The sequence below is a fragment of the Bombyx mandarina genome, chromosome 08, assembly GCF_030267445.1.
Source record: "Bombyx mandarina strain Sakado chromosome 08, ASM3026744v2".
In the NCBI taxonomy this organism is placed as follows: domain Eukaryota; kingdom Metazoa; phylum Arthropoda; class Insecta; order Lepidoptera; family Bombycidae; genus Bombyx; species Bombyx mandarina.
In genome coordinates, this window is record NC_143215.1 from 9,703,909 (window position 1) to 9,716,282 (window position 12,374).

The 12,374-nt window shown below is 35.5% G+C and overlaps 1 long non-coding RNA gene across 1 annotated transcript; it reads left to right on the forward strand.

Annotated features, from left to right (window-relative positions):
- The first annotated feature begins 2,345 nt into the window (after positions 1-2,345).
- LOC149502546 (uncharacterized) lies at positions 2,346-5,476 on the forward strand. Its single transcript, XR_016323428.1, has 2 exons — positions 2,346-2,432; positions 2,718-5,476. It is a non-coding gene; the product is annotated as an uncharacterized LOC149502546 (long non-coding RNA).
- The last annotated feature ends 6,898 nt before the right edge of the window (positions 5,477-12,374 follow it).

The following is a 12,374-nucleotide window of genomic DNA, read 5'->3' on the forward strand; positions in this document are numbered from 1 at the left end:
TTGCTGTATAAAGAGAAACATCATTTAAAGGTATTGCTTCACCAGTTTTTATGTCTTTTTATATTTCAATATTCAAAAACGTTTTAATATTTCTAATGTTTCAATATTCAAAATACCATTTATGTCACCTGTACATCATATTATAACCTCTTTAAGATTTATGTCATAAATCATTCATAGGTTACATACATATTACAAAAATAACGTTACGATAATTGTTACACACGGGTAGGTACCACCACCCTGCCCATTTCTGCCGTGAAGCAGTAATGCGTTTCGGTTTGAAGGGTGGGGCAACCGTTATAACTATACTTGAGACCTTAGAACTTATATCTCAAGGTGGGTGGCGCATTTACGTTGTAGATGTCTATGGGCTCCAGTAATCACTTAACACCAGGTGGGCTGTGAGCTCGTCCACCCATCTAAGCAATAAAAAAATAATAATACAAAGGCCCCGATCCGATGCATCGTACTCCGTATAAATTATGTACATCAAAAAATCGATTGGCTTATCTAAAGCTTCTTTTCCCATTGATAATTTGGTAAACATGTAACTGATAAGGGCTAACGTATTATCATTTGCGTGGGGTCTAGATTAGGGTTAAAGCTTTTATGTTTTAGTGTAAATTAAATATGAGTTTTATTAGTAAAAGTGTTTTAGTAAAATTCAAAATCTTTAGAATTCGAGAGTTCCTCATTTCATCCATCAGACACGGATCTTACAATATCGCTCCAGCTGTCATAATTATTTAAACCAAAACCTTGCCTTATAAACATAGATAGAAAGTTCGCACAAAGACTGGTTTTTTTTTTTATTGCTTAGATGGGTGGACGAGCTCACAGCCCACCTGGTGTTAAGTGGTTACTGGAGCCCATAGATATCTACAACGTAAATGCGCCACCCACCTTGAGATATAAGTTCTAAGGTCTCAAGTATAGTTACAACGGCTGCCCCACCCTTCAAACCGAAACGCATTACTGCTTCACGGCAGAAATGGGCAGGGTGGTTGTACCTACCCGTGCGGACTCACAAGAGGTCCTACCACCAGTAAAAGTTGTTTCTTGAGATTATTTTTGATTAACGTATAACGTCTTAATATCTCCTGCAGATGATAGATGCTTTAAAAACCATTGTAATAATAAAAAAAAAAAATACTGTGACCTAAAACGCAGGATGTGACTTTTATATTCAAAGAACTTTTGGAAGTTCCCTGATACTATGACTTTCGGACCTATGCAATAAAAGTCAAGCGTTTTGATGTACCTACGCGTCGGGCTGTATCATTGGTTATGGTCCGGTATGTACACAACATACCACAAAGGTCTGCTTCGACAGTAATAAAAAAAAACACTGCAGTAGATTTCTGTCTAGCTATCTATGTATCGTTGTACCTATTATCTACTTGTAACATAGATCTAGAGATAACGAATTACCCCAAAGAGTACTTACACAAGTAACTGGTATTTGAGAGAAGACAGATATGTGAAGTTATGAAAGGCAAAAATAGAAGAAATTTGACATTTTGTGGTAAACTAAATGACACAAACGTAATATCTTAAAATTAGAGTTCCTTATATTAATCAGACACATTTCGAAGAAATGTCTCATCAGCGCGTGACTTACACGTATACTATCGATTTTACTTATCTGAAAAATAGATATGTGATGAATAATAAAACATGACTATCATGAGGAGAGATAAAATGAAGCCTAACTTTTCTAATTTAAATATATACATAACAATCATATAGATAAGAGTTTTTATAAAAGGATCACATAAGTTTTATAGGCCACATAGAGAAACTCTATATACTATGGCTGATAGATAACAATACACTTATTATTTAATATATGGGTGATTATACAAAAATTGGGTAACTCAATGTCATCAGCCAATATATACAAAGTCTTATTATATTTTATTGAAATACCAATTTATTTTAAAACAACGAAACGTCCTTTACTTGGTCACCCAATTTCACTTCTTTATTTTAAATACAAGTTAGTAAAAAAACCAAATTAATACTTAAAACGTCAGTCCTTTGGCATGTCACAATCCCGAAAACTAACAATCAAGTGACTATCCATTAAACATTATCATTGATTTAAGAAAACTTACTAATTTACTACAATCTGTGATGTATATAGTATTATATACTACAACTTTCATAATGCAATGTTCTCCATTTTATTTTAAAAAAAATAAGAAACTTTGTGTTCGTTTCATTCGTCAGTCCGTTGTGTGTTCTTTAAAATTTGAAAATCTCGCCAAATATCACCGAGTCAAGGTCAAATCCCTGTTTAAGCTTTAATGTTGATACTGAAGTTAGTGTCGGACCGCACAATTTGACGGTCGCCATAACTGTATCAGTGCTTGGGTTGTGTTTGTCGTCTACACACGTGCGAAGCCAGTCAAAACTTCAGTCCTGTGGTGAGCCGTTATTTTCTTGTTAATGTGAGGTTTATTTTCATTTATACATAGTTAACTATGATTTGTTAAAATTTAGTTTGTTGATATTCGAAATTACCAAAAAAAACATTAGTTCTGATTATAACCTCCAATTATGCCCTTTTCGTCAGTCCGTTGGCGTCAGTCCTTTGTTAGGTATCGCGTTAGAGGACTGACGTGTCTCCATAGTACTGTTTTTTTATGTTGTTTTAGAGCGCATTTATCTTAATTGCTACCATGTATAAGCATTTCTATTTTATATTTCAGTTTAAAACATCATGCGGCACGCTAAAATACTAGGGAAGAAATATTTAAAAAAAAGAGAGAAGCCGGAACGGCTCGCTTGGCCAGAATTAAGTGATCCTATTAAATTAACGGAATACAAAAAAAAAAATATTCAGTACTTAAGGAAAAAAGAGAAAGGACAAAGAAAAAATGTTAAAGACATGACACCACAAGAGCAACGAATAACTAGAAAAAAAATGGAAAAATATTCATATAATTACAGGCAAAGAAAACAGCTATTGAAACCAACCACTAATAATTTTATATGCCAGAATACTCCTCCACCAACTGACGACAAAATACGACCCATAGTTAATCAAGCAATCAGACCTGTTATTAACGAAGACCACAGAGCAAAAGAAGCCAAAAGAAGAAGTGAAAGACAGAGAAAATCTTGAAACAGGGAAATAAAAAAGATGGAGGCTATAGTTTCAAAGCTTAAAGCTAAACTAAATATTCAGCGTCAAAAATGTACGAGTCAAAAAACAGCTAAATTACTATTACTAAAAAAGTAATAAAATTTGTTAAAAAAACGCCAAAGACCGGAATTGAAGACATGAGAGACAAATATCTCATAAATAAAATAAAAAATCATTATACAGCGGTCTGCTCTTCGGCTGATGATGGAGACGGTGAAGTAAGAGTAACTTTTCTCAAAATTTGTAATCACAATGGCACTCTGTTCAAAATGGATGAAAAAGATGTATCAGATGTTCCCGTGGATCAAATAATTGTATTAATTTTTATTAAATTGCATTATAATTCTTACAAAATTGTGTATTTTATCAGTACTATGTTAGCCTCGTCAGTCCCCTGGCAGTCAAATTCAGAAAATTTTAAATATCTCACAATCTATTTAAAAAAGTGACTGGCCCGATTTGGAAGAAGATAATCATTAGATTAGCCATCATATACACCCGAATTTGTAATAATTTGATTTAATAACTATAGTAAACAAAATATCCTCAATAGTTACCCAACTTTTGTATAATCACCCATATACGATTCTTTTTTTTATTTCGGGCCGGGGGCCGAATCTCCTACGTGTTCCGGGATACCCCGCTGGGTCAGAACCAGCCTGCCGAGTCGGAACGTGATACATCGCCGACCGTGTTGCTCTTTAACATTATGTTTGGCAAGGAAAGCGACGACAGCAATGCGGACTGCAGCCGACGATGCGCCGTCCCATCCTCCCGGTGACGGTATGCTAGAGTGACGGTAGCATGCGGTCCAACTTCGACCCCTCAGGTCGCCCTGTGACCATTACTTGGAGGACTGCCTCCTCACAGAGGCTCCTTCGACCACCCGGCTTGGTGGCGGCTGCACGGCACCGAGAGGGAAGAAGAGCTCTCCCTCTCCCGTTCCGCCGCCTCCTTCTGCGAAATTGTGGAATCGCAGAAGTCGAGCATAGCCTGGAGACAAATCAACCTAACCTAACACTAGCTTTAGCAAGAGCAGTGCTTCGCTGAATCTACCACCGGAACGGAATCACAAAATACTTAGTCTGGCCATAAATACTGTTACAATTAAAAATAAACAAAATATTACATTTGAATTTGGGATCTGTCATTTTTATATGATTGCTCATTGAGTTTTCTCATTTTGGCGCCAATACATTGTACAATATTGTGCGATATTAAAATGGAGTGGGGTGATAAAGAGAACCGAATCGCTGTGATTTCATTACACAAAGTAGGTATGGAGCCATTAAAACTCTCCACACGCTTGGGATTAGTAAAATATTTGTGTACCGGGCTATTAATAGGTGCAATGAGACCTCCTCTGTTTGTGACAGAAAACGATCTGGCCGTCCACGTAGTGTTCGTACGAAAAAGGTGGTCAAAGCAGTAAAGGAAAGAATTCGAAGAAATCCAGTCCGAAAGCAAAAGATTTTATCTCGGGAGATGAAGATAGCACCTAGAACCATGTCGCGTATTTTAAGAGATGACTTAGGACTTGCAGCCTATAAGAGACGTACTGGTCATTTCTTAACTGATAATTTAAAAGAGAATAGCGTGGTAAAATCGAAACAACTACTGAAGCGGTACGCAAAGGGAGGTCATAGAAAAAAAATGTTTACGGATGAGAATTTTTTTACAATTGATCAACATTTTAACAAACAAAATGACCGTATTTATGCTCAAAGCTCTAAGGAAGCTTCCCAATTAGTCGACAGAGTGTAATGTGGGCACTATCCGACTTCAGCGATGGTTTCGTGGGGTATTAGCTATGAAGGAGTGACTGAGCCATACTTTTGTAAAAAAGGTGTCAAAAAATCGGCACAAGTGTATAAGATATCATTCTTGAGAAGGTAGTGAAGCCCCTTAACAACACCATGTTCAATAATCAAGAATGGTCCCTCCAGCAAGACTCGGCGTCAGGTCATAAAGCTCGGTCTACGCAGTCTTGGTTGGAAACGAACGTTTCGGACTTCATCAGAGCTGTAGACTGGCCGTCGTCTATTCCCGATCTTAATCCGCTGGATTATGATTTATGGTCAGTTTTAGAGAGTACGGCGTGCTCTAAACGCCATGATAATTTGGAGTCCCTAAAACAATCCGTACGATTGGCAGTGAAAATTTTTCCCATGGAAAGAGTGCGTGCTTCTATTGATAACTGGCCTCAACGTTTAAGACTGTATTGCAGCCAATGGAGACCACTTCGAATAAGCTTTTTATACTTTAAATTGTCTTATATTTATGTATTAAACTAACACACTGTAAAAGTAATAAATGTTATTTGCAATAGATTTTTTTATATTTTTAATTGTAACAGTATTTATGGCCAGACTAAGTATATGTGAAAACATTAGAAATAAACCAAACCGTTAAGCATATGTTTAAATCATTGTGGAGTTACTTTCTCTGATTACTTTCCGTCTTGTATTTATTTAAGTATAAACGTTTCACAAATCTCATTTCTTGTCATAAAAAAATTCTGCCATTTATGTAGATCATTCAGTGAACAAAAATAAGTTGTTGGAATCAAAAAGCTTAAGATGTGAACCTTCTTGATAGTGTTTGAACCTACAGTTTTTTTAATCCCTAATTCCCCAAAGCACAACGTTCATATAAAATTAGTAATGTGTAAAAAGGTCCAGTTTTAAATTCAAAATAAACTTTCGCGTGACCGAAAACTATCTATTAATAAATAAATTTTACCCAATTAGCGAGAGTTGAGAGGGCATTGACGCACAACGAGCGCACTATGTTCACCTTACTGATATGACATTTTTAATTAATCGCGTATTCTTAATTAATACAAACTTATTTTTAGATCAATAGTAGTAGTCGTGGAGACTGTTTCAGACAAACAAATATTTCCATTGCACGATAAGATAAAACTCCAATGTCTCGAATAATAAACCTTCATTCGGGCTTTGCAATAAATATTATTATAACGTTGATAATATCAGGAGGAATCCCGGATACTTGTAAAATTTTATTAATAAGTAATCCATAACATGGTTTCATTGAAACAGTTTTTGTGTCTCATCTGATGTTAGAGAGCTTCTTGCTCTTATCCCGCTATGTGAAGTTGGCACATGATAAGGTCCCTTTTTTCCATTGGGGCCTATCATACGTCATCTCTTCCCCGATTCCCTTCTCTCGCATATCCTCATTTCACATATCTGATATTAGACAGGTACCGTAGTCCATAGACAACATTTGAAACCCATTGACACTAGATGTTTCAATTACATTTGTACTACCGTTGCTATATTCTACAAAATGCATGGTTGCGGTTTTATTTGGATGATGGGACAGTGCTTAATAGTGTAGGCTTGCCACATGTCCAACAGTCCTTGAAGCCAGGTAAGAAAATTTATGACGATACTGACACTAAGGCTGCACGATACAATATTGAGTAACATAACAAGAGTCAAATGCGTCCACTTGCTCGACGTATTCCTCGGTTGCGCTCTGAGGCGCTGATACGCGGGTTGTTGAGCGACAAAAAACCTTTAAGCCGCTTTCAGACTACGCTATAATATAATAGCATATAGTATAAAGCTCATAGCATGACAATATCGCACACCATACATTGTTATGGACACGTTCACACTGTACTGTACTATATATTATTGGCTAAGTACCTATAGGCTGCTTTACTAGGTATATGGCACTATAGTATATCATAGTTTTTTTTTATGATTGAACGATGACTGGTGGCCCGGAGACCTTTCCCGTTTCACCAGGACAGGTGGGCGAGCAAAGGCTCAGCCAGGAGGGATGGGATTTGCTAAGAACTGCCCGAGTGCCTCCGAAGGAGACCTAACAACTCAAGAGCAGCTGCTCCGCGAATGAATCTACTACCGGATCGGAATCGCGACCCGCTGAGAATATCTCAGTCTGAAAGCAGCTTTAGTCGTTTTAGCACCAATATACCTCACCTGTTGCGCGTAGTGTAGGCGAGAATCTGGAGATTTCGTCAAAAAAATAGCCCCATACTTAAATTTGCCTCCAACAGCTTTGACACAATTTCTCCAATTTCATATGAATACCTATTCTATTCTTGCATCTTCATTCCAAATTTTGACCAATCGATATCTACATACAAGTATGTTGAAATGGAGCAAACATGAATTGATGTAACTGATTATTTAAATGACTTATGGACTACATTAAGTCAAGAGTGAGTTTTTGATCAACAGCGAGACGAACCTCTCGTAAAAAAAATACAAACGTAATCTTGTGGCCGTTTTGGTATCTTGATAATGCTTTAGTTATACAGAAATCCAAAAAAGTATGATTATTAAATAGTTTAGTTAAGCATGTGACGTATAAAATTAAACATTTAACTTTTACAGAATACTAGAGGTCCCGCGGTAGTCGAAATTCGACTATAATTAATTGAAATTGTAAGTTTGTACACTATTATGATTGTATTTTATACTTCTACAAATTTCGTCAAGGCTACACTATAAAAAAATATTAATAAAGACAAACAATATTTAATCTATTCTCAATTTGACCACAGACGTCAAGAACAAAAGTTTGACAGTAAATAGTATGCATGCGTGTGTGCGTCAAATACATGGTATGTAGAGTGTGTAATGTTTTCTTTATTGATTTAATGTATCTTTTATGCATTATTTAAAAAAAAATAGCATTGTGCACTTCTTCTCTATATTCTCTATAAGTGTGGAAAATTTCATACTCCTCCGTCCGCGCAATTTTCGTAAAAAGGGATACAAAGTTTTTGCTTCACGTATTAATATATAGATATTTCAATATAAGCTGGATAAACTGGATAAACAAATGACAACTACTTCTAGTTGTGACGTGTGATTCACTTAGAATTACATATATTACGTAAGTGTCAGCCAATATTTTCCCAGCCTTAAATAATATCGATGCGATTTTATATATATCTCTAAAATATTACCGTATTTAAAAATCAATAAAAACTTTGAAAACTGGAAGGGGTTCAAGAAATTCGTTGAAGGAAATATAGTATGAACTGTTATGTTTAATCTTTGGAACTTTTTCAAAGAGCGCGGGGTTATCGCAATTTTTTTTTTTAAATTAAATAAGAAGTGTATAAACATTTGTTTAGTTCTGGAAAAACACTTTTGTAATCTACTTGCGAATTTGCTTAAATGTTCCACCGTGTCATCTTGATTGGCGTTTTGACATTAGAATAGTTTAGTGACCTTCTGCACTGTAAATATAAATATACATACATAAAATTATTTAATTTAAGAGAGAGGATATGATTACTTTAGGTAAAGTCGTTATCGATATAAGCGGCTGATAAGCCTACACTTCTTCCTGTGTAATTGCCTTCAAAATCCGCTCTGGCTCAAATCTGATCACGTCATAATTGATCAGGTTGTGAGATCTCCGTACTTTACATGTGATACATTGAATTGGTTTACGAACTAATGGCCCACGTGATATTAAGTGGTTACTACAACCCATAGACATCTGAACGCAAGGCCAACTCCTCAGTTTACTATTAATGAAACATTTTCTAACCAACATTGACAATCAACTTCAAATTATCATGTCACGATAAATAAATATGGTACTCGTGGAAAAGTTCATATAGAACGTTTCCCATTTAAAAGTCAGTTAACACATTCGCGCTGAAAACTGCTTCGTGAGGACACTCGTGAACTGGTAATAACTGACAAATTATAAAACCAGTACGAAATTCACAGACTTTTTTCAAGTAAAATGGAAAATCAAGGACATTTTGTGTTAATGTGATTCACGATATCGTGATGTGATTCGTAAATATCAATCAATGTGTGCGTGATTTCTTTAAAACAGAATTTTACGGTTTAGCGTAATCCGTTGTGATGCCTTTCAACTGAGGATTCACAAGGTTCCTAAGCGGTAGTTCGCGGCTTGGCTTTGCCCCTGGTATTGCTGGAGATAAAAGGGATAAAAACCAAAACCTTTTTATCTCTATACCCGAAGCAAAAGGTTGGAAATTTTATTTTTACACGGATCCACGTGTAGTTTTATTGTTTTGGGCGTGCATAACAGTAAACGCTAATGTTAATAAAAACACGTGATTTTTTCAACAGGTACCTACCACTTAATATTTTTTAGGTATATGACTGCTCTATATTGAAATGATTTAATTATTTAGAAATATATGTATGTCTATTTGGCTTAATACTTTTCAATAATAATAAAAAAATCATTCTAGAAACAAGAGCAAGCGCTTGTTGTAAATATGTACCTACTCTTTGATGGCACGTGAATGTTCTCAAAAGACTCAAAACGTGACATTCAATGATACATTTTTGTTATCTACAATACGCATAGTTATTCCGTCGCAGGCGTTCGTTTTGTTCAGAAATGCGTAATTGACAAGAAGTTGCTATATTTGTGTAAGCCTAATTCTCACTTAACATCAGCATTAATGGCATAAATTGGTTGGCTTGAATTTTACCGTTAAGAGTAATCAAAGACAATATATTTGTAGGTGCAGATGCTCTCAATTTTTTTTACAAACACCAAGTCTTTTTGCTTAACTTGCTATTATTTGTAAATTCTGTGGTGGGTGACGAAATTCCGTAGCCTAATAGCTAAGAGATTTCGTGTTCTAGTAGGTATAGAGCGGTTGGAGATATGGGTTTAATTGAAAAATAAAGACACATATAACACGTGACCACAAACGCCTTTCAAAATAAATGAATAAAATGGTGTAATAAATTGAAACGTCAAAATTCACAAATTTTCTTTTTCCTTGGTTGCTGAGCGTATTGCGAGCCGGCAGGTACAACCATCTTGTCCATTTCTACCACGAAGCATTTTGCCTTCCGATTTTCAAGGGAACGAGGCAGCCTTCACAAAATGTTGAACAGACTTCTGCATTATGTCTCAGAGGGTAATGTAATTCACTCTGTGATCTCCAGTAATCCCTTAACATCAGCCGAGCCATCAGGTCGTTCATCTAACTATGAAAAAAACTTAGTAAAATAGCTTTAAGAGATTTACAATATTTTTATATTATTACATATATTACTAATTTTTGTGTACGATTTTAACGTAAGAGATTGTATTCTGAACAAATAAAGATAAATCATTTTAATACTATGATGTATAAGTGAATGTGTAGTAATATAATATTATGTCGAACCCAGACAATATTACAATTGAATTCTTTTTAACATTTCACTTTAACTCTGTTTAATGAAAAATGAACATTTTTTTAAATAAACTATTTGATTCAGACTGAATTATTTTATTGTTTTCCTAAATGCTATATATAATACATGCAATATATCTATTCGATACTGCGAATGATTACATTTAAGAATTGAAACGAGACCTCTTTGTTTATGAGACATGTTGACATAACACTTGGCTTCTTCGAACAGTAAAACGGTGTCAGCTTATGACTCGTAATGTAACAGGTAATACAATCCGAATATTGAGAAAAGTTTATGAAACAATAGTATTTAGGCTTCAATTAATGAATATTACCTTAACATAAGTAATCTGCGATCACTTAAAGTTAAAAAACGTGAAAGAATACATCACTACAGATAAACATTCCTATTGTTTAAAATAAGAAATCGATTATTCATCCTTATAAAAATATTGTTCGGATGTCTGAAGTTTACGACAGACCTGATGGTAAGAGATTACCGTAGCCTTAGGCATCACAATGTAAGAGCTGTCTCCCACTTTGAGAGATGAGTTCGAAGTTTTTGTTGTGATGGAAGGATCGCACTGAGTCCGCTTAAATCGCACGAATAAGCGAACTTAACTTAGGGTCTCAACCAGGGGGAGAAGGTTTGTTAGCAACTGCCCAAGCGCCCTTAGAGGTGGTCAAACAGCTCAAGCAAGCTCGCTTCCATTTTCCACCAGATGGAGCGAATTCTCAGTTATACCTATATTTTAACGGCCATCCGACTGTCTCACTCTTCAATTCGGAACGCCTGACTACTCGCAATATAAATAGGTAGGGTCATTTACCTATGTGTATTATCTATGGGTAGGGTGGTGATAGCTACCAGTGCGGGCTCACATTAAGCCTCATCACCAGTAATTACGTTAACTATAATTAGAGCGATTTTTATTATTATTCCAGAATGCCAGTCCTTCATTGTAGAAATTAGTCGTGAACACGTAGGACTCATGTTTTTAGGAAAATTGGTACATGCCTGCGAGACTTGAACTCTGGCATAGCCACATCCCTTGTTTCAATTACACCATTAGGCCACGATGACTAATAAAAAACTAATAAAAAGTTAAAATTAGAATATTTCTATACTAAAGGTACTTAATTTCCATGGTTTTAACATTTAGGTCCTCAGCCTCGACCGGGTATCCGTAAATGGATTCCCCAGCGTTAAAAAAAAAAAGGTCCTCAGCCTCGAATTAAAATCACCTTTCGCTGATTCTGTGCTAAAAATTATAGATCTGACGTCAATAGGTGATCTGTGGTGATTCTGCAACATCATTTTAGGCTTTTAAAATATTTACTCGGATCTTAAAATTCTTTTTGAATGGAAAGTTTGCTACCGAATAAACGGTTTTAATCACGAATGTACTATCTTCTCTTTGTTTTAGCGATAACGATCATAGTGAAGAGATTGTGAGTAGTGTTTCTGGGTTGCCATGATTTGGTATCTGATTAAAGTCTGATAGTTTCCCGTTTTATTTATTTATTTCATATTCATGAGAAAGCTTTTTTGTTAACCGATCCATATCGCGGTTTGAGCTATTTCAAATTAAATAAAAGGTTGTGTTGGATAAGTTAAAGCCATAACCCATAAAGCCATAAACCGGCTATCATTTGAGTTGAAATGAAAATACGGGTCATTTGCGATCTGTGTTTTCGCGCCCTTGAGAGCTATTTCCGATATGGTTCTTGTCAACGACATTTATTGATTTGTAATAGAAACGCTTATTAATAATGTACAGACGTGGCCTTTTTATAAATAGCGTGATCGACTTTCAAATAGTTGTTTACAAACTAAGTCAAAACTGTTTTACTGCGTTGTTGTAATGCGAAATTTACGGTGAAATTGCATGAAAACAGTACTTTTTTTGGTTTGTCGGAATTCAGATAAGCAATCGAATTTCCGGTTCGATATTAAAAGGCTACCGCATAATATCGAATGGTGGATGACGGTATTCAAGCAGTAGATAGCGGCCTGCTATTGCCCTG